The following is an 11846-nucleotide window of genomic DNA, read 5'->3' as shown; positions in this document are numbered from 1 at the left end:
CCTAGTTGTGAGAAGTGGCGCTGTCCTGAGTTGAAATATAGACTAGACTACTTTACGGCGTTATTATCGAGTTAATAGGTGTAGGTGTGTGTGTTCGTGTCGGCCGCTGTCCATTTCCTAAGGTTCTGAACGCAAACATTTTTTGACTTCTTTTTTTTTTAAAGAGCGTGAGCACCCACGGAGGAAAACATAAATCGGCGCCTATGAGTGGGAGAAGTCATTGTTCCTGCCGAACTGCACAATCTGGCACAGTTTATTGCTCTTATAGTGTAATTGGTACCATGTGTTGTCCAAAACCATTTTTTAAATGGAACTTTGTCACTGGCATCAGTTTGTTAAGTAAAAAGCACATGTATATAGTGGATAGAAAGCATTCAGTCATAGTTCTCACAGTAACACCATTTCCTGAAGGCAACATGACAGAGGAGTCTTCTGCCTTCTTTGTTAGGCTGTCACTCATAATGCCACGCCCCTCTGAGTTGAAGCCACGCCCACCACGCAAAATCAGGGCCAAAAGTCTCAAACCGAAAAAAAATGATCTGAAACCGAAAAAAAGATTTGAAGGCGTAAAAATGTCAGGGCCCCACCTCCCTGAGTTGTCTCCCCTTCCCTTTCTGTGTGTCTCCCTTGCCTTTGCCCTTTTGTGTCTGTGTTGTTTGTCTCCGTCCGTCTTTTTTTTGTTGTTCCTCAGTTTCCGGAAATTCCCACTGTCCCTGAAGGCACCAAGGTTGCTGCAATCATCTATTATCAACTACACCTGCTCCAGTCCACGCACCTGGGGCTGATTGCCACACTCCCTACATAAGGGAGAGGTTTGCTTTCAGTCCCCGCCAGATAATTGTCTCAGCCAAGTAACTACCACTTGTGTTTCTGTACATTAGGCCTACTTTGCTATCTCCAGTTTACCTGTTGTTTTGCCTTTTTCTTTTCTCATTGTTTTTTGTGATCTACCTACTAGACGCCGTTCTCCCTCCACTGCCAACCACTGCCTTGCTCTCCGTGTCCCTGGATTCCCCAGCCTGTTGCCAACTATTCTCGCCTGCCGTTGTTCCTGCTGAGCCGCTACCAACCCATACCCTCCCATAACCTCCTCGACGGAAACACCATCTACAGTATTCATTTTTTTTATAATAAACTGTAGTATTATCCATCTCACCCTGTGTTCCGCTTCTGTGTCCTACCCCGTCCAGAGCCTGACAAAAAAAAAAGATTTGAAGGCGTAAAATAAATAAGTTTTGAATCTGAAAACATGAAATGTGGAACTGAAAACAAATATAAAAGTGAAAAATGAAAAATTATAATTTATTCAAAATAATTCCAGAATTTAATCTATATTTTATTCAAAATGAAAGAAAAATTTGTACACTTATTTTAAGTTTGAATACATGGTTTTATTTTTTCCAAGTTTTGACCAAAACTTAAATTTTCAATTTCAAGCTTTATTTTTTCAACTATATATTTTTTTTTCAAATGAACAAAACATTTGGCCCCGATTTAGCTCCATAGTTTTGATACTCTGTTGTTTTGTCTAACGTTTTTCTTTTCTCAGTGTTCCAGTAGAAAAGACAGTAAATATCATTTTATAGTTCTGGGTGATGGTAAGCTGTACACCTTGACACGCCTTTTGTGAGGAATACATTGAGTTGTTAATTAATGATGCCATAAATTACAAAAAGAATAACAGTGTGTTTATGTACCTTGGAGAAATCTTTCTTTCTTTGAGAGAGGACAGCCAGAGGAGGAGACACACACACACACACACCACACAGAGATAAGACACAAGCTAAAACCAAACATGAGTAGTACAAGTGAAATTTTGGTTTAAAGAAATGATTTTGATATACATTTTTGTTGAATGATATACGATATGATGCTTCCCATAACAGGTAACGATTTGGATAAATAGAAGGCTAAAAACTTTAATTTGTAATGATTCTTGGAACTAGCAGATGGTAATTAGTGTTACTTTGGTTTGTAAACTATATTTAATGGTGATATTGCATAAATGCAGGTTTAAATGAAATTTTATCCTAAAAGCAGTACGTTTCATATTGTACTCCAATGAGTTTTTGAGTTGCTATGTCACCAATAGTCTAAACTAAATTAGTTGATGTTGACGTTGAAACAATTTACTGTGGTGAATTTCATCTAAAGAAATTATTCATTGAACTTTTGTTACTGATAAACAGGATTTGCTGTAAAACCTAGAACAATGTTAAGGATTAGAATATTAAACAGATTATTTATATTGCTTTTGAGTCATGAACTTTGTCATGTCTCAAATAGGAGGGATATAGTAGCAATGATAAATAAGGGGTTTAATAAAGAGAAAGGGAAAAGTAGCAAGGGAAATAAATAGTGTTAAATGATTTTTCTAAAGACGTTTGAAACATTTGTTGTGACATCACTGTAGCTATAGCTTAAAAGACCTTGAATAACCAAAGTGATAGAATAGTTAACAATTGTACATTTAAAAAAAAAAATCTGCTTAGGTGAGAACAAAATTGATAGACTATTAAGAAGGATCATCTACCCCCTGATTGACACAGGAGTGTAAGGGGATGCAATAGTAATAGCTTTTGTTTTGTTGATTCTGATTTGCTCCAAAGAATTTTGCTCTAAATAATTTTTTTTTGACATAGGTAGGGAGAGGCCCATAATAAAAAACACCTATTTCTTCCACGGCAGTATAAGGGAAATGATAGGTTAGGTTAGGTTATTGCGTGAGAATTTTCTTCTGCTCTTTTGGCCGTAAGAATCCAGGGCCCAGTTTTTCAAAAGTAATCCTCTAGGATTTTGGATAACGGATTGGATCAAATCTTGAAAATGGGTTTTTCAAAAGAAAAAACGGATTACATAATCTGATTAGATCACGTAATCCAATCTTGGTTTTGATCCGGATCAAACCTTTAGTTTGGGTTTTTCAGAACTTTTTTGTAGGATTTGGATCACTTTGATCCAAAAAATCTGGATTAAACTGATCCCATCAGAAGGGTGGATTCAGCGTGGATTTCATGCCCAAAATGTAATGAAAACTTTAAAAATGTATCAAATAATACTATATTTGGATCATGCAGTATCTTACAAGATATCCTATTTATTCATAAGGTTTTAATTTTATTTGTTCATCCGTCAGGCTACAGTGATTAGGTAGGCTTTAACGTATTCAGCCTTTCAGTATAGGCCTACAGCAAAGTAGAAAGAGTTTGGCCTCATTAAATAATCCCCCAAACAGCTGTCAAAATTGACCAAAAACAATACATTTTATTCTGTTACTAATTGATATATATATTCATCACAATCTAAAATATTTGTTTTTAGAATATTTATTAGCAATGATTACAGAATAACCAAAAAAATGCAAAGAATGGCAATCACCGATTTTTGAAATCCAAAACAAATCCAAATCAGAAATAGTGTCTAACTATTGCGTCCCTTGTTGCACGTCCTGGTTGCTCGTTCTGGCAGAATGCAGGGGTGGGGTTTTTCTTGTTTTTAGTTTTTTTTAAATGTGTGTGTTTTCATTTCAAATATGAATAAACTTATATTGACCCCACACTGGCTATTCTACTTGTTGCTCTTTACATATCTATAGTTATACATTGTGATTTCCTATCCTGTTTGAGCACTGGTTATCCAGATTTGGTGATCCTGAAAAGTTCCTATCCGGATCAGATTGATCCAATCCAATGTTGCTTTGAAAAACTGCCTCAAAAGTAAGCTGGATTACGTGATCACGGATCGCAAAAAAAAAGATTACTAAATCCGGATCAATTTTATCCGGATTAAACCTTTTGAAAAACTGGGCCCTGGTGTCAAGTCTGGGGATTCTGTGGTGATAACAACTTCAGGAGGAAGAATTGGCAAATAGACGGTGACCATCGAGATCCTTCCAGTGACACGGGGCAGTGAAAGGTTCCAGGGAGAGTCACCTGGATACACGCATCACTACAAAAGGTTCCAGATGTGGAGGAGAGAACAGGTTTTTCTGCAACCTGCAACAAGTGACGAGCAGATCCTCTGCTGAGTCACCTACGAGGGAAATCGATTCAGAGATCAGCCTGACAGACGGCGTTTCTGTGCTATCTCTGAAATCAATCGGGGAAAACTGGAGTTTTCTCACTGTTTGCAACAAATTGAGAGAGGAGAAAAACGAGAAGTTTTTCCACGGAGGAAAAACCAGAAGCTACATACTGGTATTGTAGCCTGCTGTTCAAAATCATTTCAGAAGACAGCAGTGATACTGATGTCTTCTCTGACAACCACACAGCACATTCTCTGACAGTGACAGAGAATATACTTCACAATTGTAGAGGACACACCACCTCTCTCTCTCTGAACACACACACACTCACTGCACATTCTTTTGAGGAGATGTTGACATTCCTCTGTGACTCAGAGCAGTGTGCTTTGACACACACACATGGACAGAAAGGACTGCAACAGGTACCCTTCAAGAAGAACATGGGGGTTTTCCACATTTGTAGTGTGTTTATTCTTCATTACTGCATTTACGATTTTCTATTGCATTTATGGTTTTTGCATTTTATTTTTGATGAGAGAAAAATATGATAAATCACGTGTAACCATTCCTCCCAACATTTACATACACCAACCCACTAGGACGACTAGTGAAGAACATGGAGGGAAAGACGAGTGATGCTCACTACTTTTCATGTCAAGGAGAAAATGGTGGTTGGAACACAATAAGTACTAGTACAGAGCCGATATTACTGTAATGATTAACTTACGTCCACTCTTATGTTCCAATAACAGGCATTGGGATGTTTGGCATACGAATGCTACTAAATTGGGGCTAATTGGGGTTTTGTACCTTATGTGGTTCCTCATGACCACACAAATCTAACTGATAGATTGATGAAAGAAAGTAAATTATTCCTAAACAGCAATATTGTTAATATTGAACAAAGTTAAGTATAAAGACCTAGGCCATTTTGTTGTGTGCTTTATAACCTAGGAAAAGTTCCTTGTGGATCTTTTATTACATTGAGGTAATTTCACTTTCCACATTGCCGACACATAAACACCACATTTGACTTAGACTCTTGAAAGATTATCTAATAGATACATTTTCTAATAAGGAATTACTTGGGTTTAGTTAGGAAATGTATAAGTGATGTAGGTTATAATGATTTTTGTTCACTATTTCTTCACTTACAGAAGTAAGCTATTTCCAGTGAAACCACACACACAGAATAACTGAATTTTATTTGTGCTCTGACAGCACTTAATGATGTTAGAGACAAGGAGGGGTCAGTTTGATTCTGATTCTTCTCAACTTTCACTCTGTGAGAGCTTTGATAATTGCACTGAGCGTGCTTCAATTGATTTATATTAAAATAACCAAATAGGAGGGAAGCATTTGATGCTATTGTTCACACTTAATTATCAGCTTTATGGAAAATTTGACTTCGCCGTATGGGTTTGTAGTACTTGGGGTTTAACCATGGGTTGTCAATGGACATACGCATGGGTAGATATGAATTAGTAAATGTTCACACTTCATACCAGGTTATTTTAATGGTTAAATACATAACACATTCTTTACACAAATTATAAGGCACTAGTCTGATGTGACATTAACCAGTGACATTAAGGTCCAGGGATTTTAGCAGATTATGTTTGGTCTTCGGATTTTTTATTTTTTTTTGTTTGCTATGTCGTTACCCTAATCAAGAAAAAAAGTTCACTTCATTCTTATGGTAAATATGATTGAGCCTTCTGATGTATTCCGTCTTTACGAATATGATAATAATGTTTGGACACCGTCTTTGATACTGTGTGAGATTGATTCTTGCTACTATTAAAAGAGGTTTTTTTGTACCTTTCCATTTAACATGTAAGAAATAGACATGAAGATCTATAAGGTTGAATAATAAGAAGTGTGATTAATTCTATAATAAGGGTTGAATCTTTAAAAGTAAAATTTATTTTTGTGATTATTTTGTAATCAAAAGGGTGAACTGTGGTGGCAAATTTTATTTTAACCATTTGTTTTTGTTAATATTGACCATTTGTTTAAAGATTGTTTTAAACCTCCACATAATCCTGTTCTTTCCTGTAGACTTAAAGGCACCAGTGAGAGAGCTGGCCTTGTAGACTGTGAGCAATAGCAGAAGTTATTTTCGCTAAAGAATGGCAGCTCCTCATTTGTTTATTTCTTGCAGATAAAGTGAAGAAGGCTATAACACTGTCTGAACCGTATCTCTTTCTGTCTCCTGAGATAAGCAGCTCTCTGGAGCAGAATGGAAGGTTGTAAATTCATCTGACTGTCTATGGTATTTTTTAGAAAAGTGGCAGCATGCTAAAGATATTTGAAGAGGGGTGGCTTAACAGAGTTTCTTCACTGTAAGATGTTTTGATTTTTGGGTTTCTAGTTAGGGAAAGACATTTTCAGTTGTGTACCTTTGAAACTGTGTTTTCTCCATTTGCAAATGTAAATAAATACTCAAAGACCAAACTTTGGTTTAATTCTCAAACAGTCGTTATTCGTTTTGATTTTATCATGAATATCACTAACTTTGCTGCTTCAAGGAAAACTTCCACGACAGTGTTTCATTAATATTATTATTAGTGATTTTGTTATTATTAATAATTGCTCAGATTTACACAACAAAAGATTTGACACATGGCACTGACAATTCAACTAAATACAAAGTATTTATTCAATTTTCGCATGGTGACTTATGATGTGGGGGGGTATGGGGGTCCTCCCCCAGAAAGTATTGAGCATTAAACTCTTCATTTCCTGCATTCTAGTGAATTTGTATGCACCTATTTATACCTTTTTCTGAATAAATTGATGCTGGAAATCTTTATGTAAAAAGGTAAACATAGATTATAATCCAAATATAAAAACATAATGGAATATATGGAAGTAATGCTCTCAGGCATTCTGTATTGCTTTCATCTATTTATTCTCCTGTAGATCAGCTTTTCTAATTATATCTGAGTCAGCACACATGTAGCCTAGTATCATCATCTTCCCTTTTCTTTTGCATCTTTTGTTGAGGAAGTAACCTCCTTAAATGTGCATATGACAATTATTCACGTCAATGATAAATTAATTCATTTTAATGAATTAATAAACCCCTGGACTGTAATATTTCAGATTTGTTTGAGCAAGATTTCTGCTCATGTCCAAAACTTTGTGCACATTAAAAAATATATCTGTGTTATCTGAGTTTTGGAAGAGTCGTGATATTTTGAGAAAAATAAAATTTATAATAGTCAATGTATTTCACAAAATAATCTACCTGCACCATAATCTGCTGTGCATTACGTGATTGCTCTGCTGATACGGTAGATCTCAGACCGTCTGACAGACTCAGAGCCCTGTTTGGGTCTCTGGTCTCTGAATGAGCGAATATTTAGGGAAGTGTCTGTACGCTGCTCTTTGCTTTTTTTCATTGGTTGTTGCGTTAAATCTTATTAGCTATTGTGTAGCCCCTTTCTTTTTTTTGATTGGCTGATAAGTGGCAGGCTCGACTAACAACTCCAGGCGAGCCGCGCTTGATTCCTGCCGGTTCCATAGTGAGAGCGGCGCGCCAGAGACATTTTGGGCGCTGCGGCATATTCAATTTATTATTATAAATAGTTTTTCCACGTGAGAAATACAATGTGTGGTGGGAGTGCATGACAAAAGACCGAAATGAGTGACTGTCACGCTCAATTCGTGACACTTGAGAGCCTGCAGTCACCATTGACTTAACTCAAGTGTCACAACAGCGGATTCCCAAACCTGCACCACTTGTCTGCGGTTGGTCTGACGCTGCTTCTGAATCACTCTCCGGCCGCTGAGGTCTGTTACTATGGTTACTAGTGTTCCTGTTCCGTATAAAAAACTGTGTTATCTCCATAACTTAAGGAACTTAAGGAAATGAAACAAAGTTGAAGTTATTTTAAAAAACCTAAAAGATTCGGGGCTTTTGACAAAACATTCGGGGCTCAAGCCCAATTAGCCACCCCCCCGCTCCGCCGATGTCCGGAACGTCTGCGTCCCTACTCCGTCCCAGTTCCGTCAGTCCGCAACAGATACGCAGAGCTTCTATTTTTGATGGACGACGGAGAGTTTGGCAGCAATTCAGTACACGACAGATAGTGCGGGACAGGAAGTCGAGCACAGAAGCAAAATAAATATCCGGTTAATTTTCAAAATAAAATACACCGTGCTCACGGCGGGTCATATTTCCCTGCACTACACCTTAAAAACACAGCACAGAGTTGTTTCCCCTCTAGTCCTCTGGATGGAAACTAACTGGTGTTGGTTTTGTGGTTCTATTCTACATGAATTCGCGAGATCTCGTGTTGTCCTGGTGACTACAGCTGTCAGTCACGGCTGCAGCCGTTCCACAACAAATCCGAACCCGGTGGGTATTGATCGACGGCGGAGCACGCAGCGGAGCCGGTCCGCAGCCGTTACGCATCCAGTGGAAATCCCCGGTTACAGTGGCCCTGAAGTGTGAATCACAACGGCAAATAGGAAAACAAAACGGCAAATCGGAAAACACGACAGTAAATATGAAAACATTTCAACAAATCACAAAGCACAATGGCAAATAGGAAAACACGACAGCAAATAGGAAAACACTTCAACAAATCACAAAACACGGCATTAACTTCTACCGGAAAAGGTAGGGCCTATATAGCAGAGGACTACGGTGGCCGGGAAGTGCAATGCAACATTACAAAGAATGAAACACTTTTACATTTTGGAAAACAAATTTACATTTTGGAAAACAAAATAACATTTTAGAAAACAAATTTACATTTTGGAAAACAAAATAACATTTTAGAAAACAAATTTACATTTTGGAAAACAAAATGACATTTTCGAAAACAAATTTACATTTTGGAAAACAAAATAACATTTTAGAAAACAAATTTACATTTTGGAAAACAAAATAACATTTTAGAAAACAAATTTACATTTTGGAAAACAAAATAACATTTTCGAAAACAAATTTACATTTTAGAAAACAAATTTACATTTTGGAAAACAAAATAACATTTTAGAAAACAAATTTACATTTTAGAAAACAAATTTACATTTTGGAAAACAAAATAACATTTTAGAAAACAAATTTACATTTTCGAAAACAAATTTACATTTTAGAAAACAAATTAACAAGATGCAAAACACTTTTACCAGTCCGAAACAAATTTACAAATGACAGATTCTTCACGGAAGGGAATGTACCACATACCGGAAGTGATGAGGTGTTGTATACATGGCCTTGACTAGACGGTTATGGATCGAATCGTCAATAGAGCCGCCATCTTGGAACAGGGGAGGCACTCCCTTATATACTGTCTATGGGCCGTCTTTAATGCATCAGCCGTCAATGTAGGCAAAGGTCTAACGGAAATAAAATCACTATAAATCGCGTCAAAATCTCATGCGTTGTTCTAGTTTTTTAAACAAAAAGACAAAGAGACTAATTAATGTGTTAATACAAAGAATATTTATTATAATCAGTTCACAGATGAGTACAAACGGAAACTTCACCCTTCTGAACTAAGAGGTTCTGCTTCAAAGTGAAGTTTAAACACTAATGATTAATTTATTTCTGCATGTATTTATTTATTTAACGAGACTTTAAGCGTGTTTCGTGATCCACAGTCCGAGTCCCGCCCAGACTCCCTTTAGGAAACCTGTGATTTAAACTTCAGCAGGCTGTGACAGTCCGCTCCGTTCAGTCCTGGATCTGATTCTCCCGGGCTTTTCTCTCCTCCAGCGGGCCCCGGCAATACGGCCTGGGTCTCCAGCTGCGTGGTGTCGTTTTGGCTCCCAGGAATGGGCAGTGAGCTCCAGGTCCTGCAGCTGCAGATGGACTCAGCTGCCCCCTGCTGTAGCCGATCCGCCGCCGCCTGTCGAGCACGTTCCCTGTTTTTCCAATGTTTCGTCAGGTCCGCGTCATATTAAAACTCCAAACACCGACCACACGGCAAAGTCACCATAAACTTCATTCACGCCATATACTCACTCACAACAACACAAATTGACTGCGCTCACCAACAACACCTCATCACTTCCGGTATGTGGTACATTCCCTTTCCGTGAAGAATCTGTCATTTGTAAATTTGTTTCGGGACTGGTAAAAGTGTTTTGCATCTTGTTAATTTGTTTTCTAAAATGTAAATTTGTTTTCGAAAATGTAAATTTGTTTTCTAAAATGTAAATTTGTTTTCGAAAATGTTATTTTGTTTTCCAAAATGTAAATTTGTTTTCCAAAATGTAAATTTGTTTTCCAAAATGTAAATTTGTTTTCCAAAATGTAAATTTGTTTTCCAAAATGTAAATTTGTCTCGAGCTTTGTAAAAGTGTTTCATTCTTTGTAATGTTGCATTGCACTTCCCGGCCACCGTAGAGGACAGACCCTCCTGATTGGACAGACGCACTGTCTGTCTTTTAACAGGAAGGAGAGGTGAAAAAACATGGAAAGGCACCTCACTGTCTATGCTTTTAACAGATGGACTAGCCGTTTCTCATTTCAAAACAATGGATGAAATGGATCTGGAACTGTGAACTGTGCTGTTCTTTTTTATTTTGCTGAAATTGAGGAGGTGAAAATACGTCAGTCTGCTTGCAGGAGGAGAATATTCTGTCAGGAACTTTGCCCGTAGCGTGCAAAGGTAGGTAACGTTACCGACACTGATAGGCTTTAATGTGAGCAATAGTTGTTTTCTCTTATTTATCCCATGTCAATAAATTAAAAACTCATGTGAGTTCATGTTTGTAGTTGTCATAACACTTACCGGTAAGAATTGCATTAATTAATCTTAATTACATTAAGTTTACAGTAGCTAACCGTTTACATTAACTTAACTCTAGTTAACTGCATGCTGTATGTATGTAACATTAGTTAATTTTCCAGTAACTTCTAGCTTTCAGACAAATGCAGTGCAAAATATGATCACTAACTGCAAGGGAAACGCTACCAGCTAATGGAGGTTGCCACAGGCAGTATGATATGCAGTAAACTGCAAGTGAGAAAGGTTGAATAGTACTGTAAACACACAAGCTACAAGGCTACAACCAACATATGAAAAGGCACAACACCATTGATAAACACCCACTAACACAGTAGAGGTAGGTGTAAGTGTGTTAAATGGTCAACAGTTGTCAGTTAAGACCATGATGAAGAAACTACACCACTACACAGTTACATGAAGTACCTTCATGTTACAATATGCTTAAACATACTTGTAATACAATTCTGATGTTACCAGGACCAGTTGGATAATTACTGGACTAACCTAAAGATTTCTCCTTCTGTCTGCAGTCTGGAAGCAACACCATCATCAACTGCTGAGTCTGATCGTCGCTTCATGTTGAATATACAGTATATAGTAATGTTTGAATACATGTTATAATAAAGATACAGGTTTCGTCAAGGTCTTTTTAGAACTTGTATACCTAACGACAGACTTAAAAGAGGTAGCATCTGAATATAATTATTCAGTTAAAGGTTTCCTGTGTCCAGGTCATAATTTGATGGAAAAATAAACATTGAAAAACAGTTTATATTATATACACACACACCCATAAACGTAAAGACACAGACAAACCAGTAATTGTAATGCATTTATTTTCTGAATGGCAATCTCTAATATAGCATGTAATCTATAGTCCAGTCTTTTTATGAAAAAAGTTTGAACAAATTGCAACAAAAGCAAACTCAACAGATGGTGTTCTCAATATGTCCTGAGTAAGGGAAAAAAAGCCCAGAAGAATCCCATTAGGGGAAAGTTTAGAAAAAGACCCAAATATAGCCCATTCATACACCTATTCATTCTTTTTCTCACGTGGATAGGGTAAACAT

At 37.1% G+C, this 11846-nt stretch overlaps 1 long non-coding RNA gene across 1 annotated transcript; it reads left to right on the top strand.

Annotated features, from left to right (window-relative positions):
- The first annotated feature begins 503 nt into the window (after window positions 1-503).
- On the top strand, window positions 504-1155 carry LOC120572976. The gene is made up of 2 exons (XR_005641549.1): window positions 504-851; window positions 959-1155. It is a non-coding gene; the product is annotated as an uncharacterized LOC120572976 (long non-coding RNA).
- The last annotated feature ends 10691 nt before the right edge of the window (window positions 1156-11846 follow it).

Source organism: Perca fluviatilis, chromosome 14 (genome assembly GCF_010015445.1).
Source record: "Perca fluviatilis chromosome 14, GENO_Pfluv_1.0, whole genome shotgun sequence".
In the NCBI taxonomy this organism is placed as follows: domain Eukaryota; kingdom Metazoa; phylum Chordata; class Actinopteri; order Perciformes; family Percidae; genus Perca; species Perca fluviatilis.
Note: the sequence above shows the minus strand (reverse complement) of the source record. Positions and strands in the feature narration are given on the sequence as shown.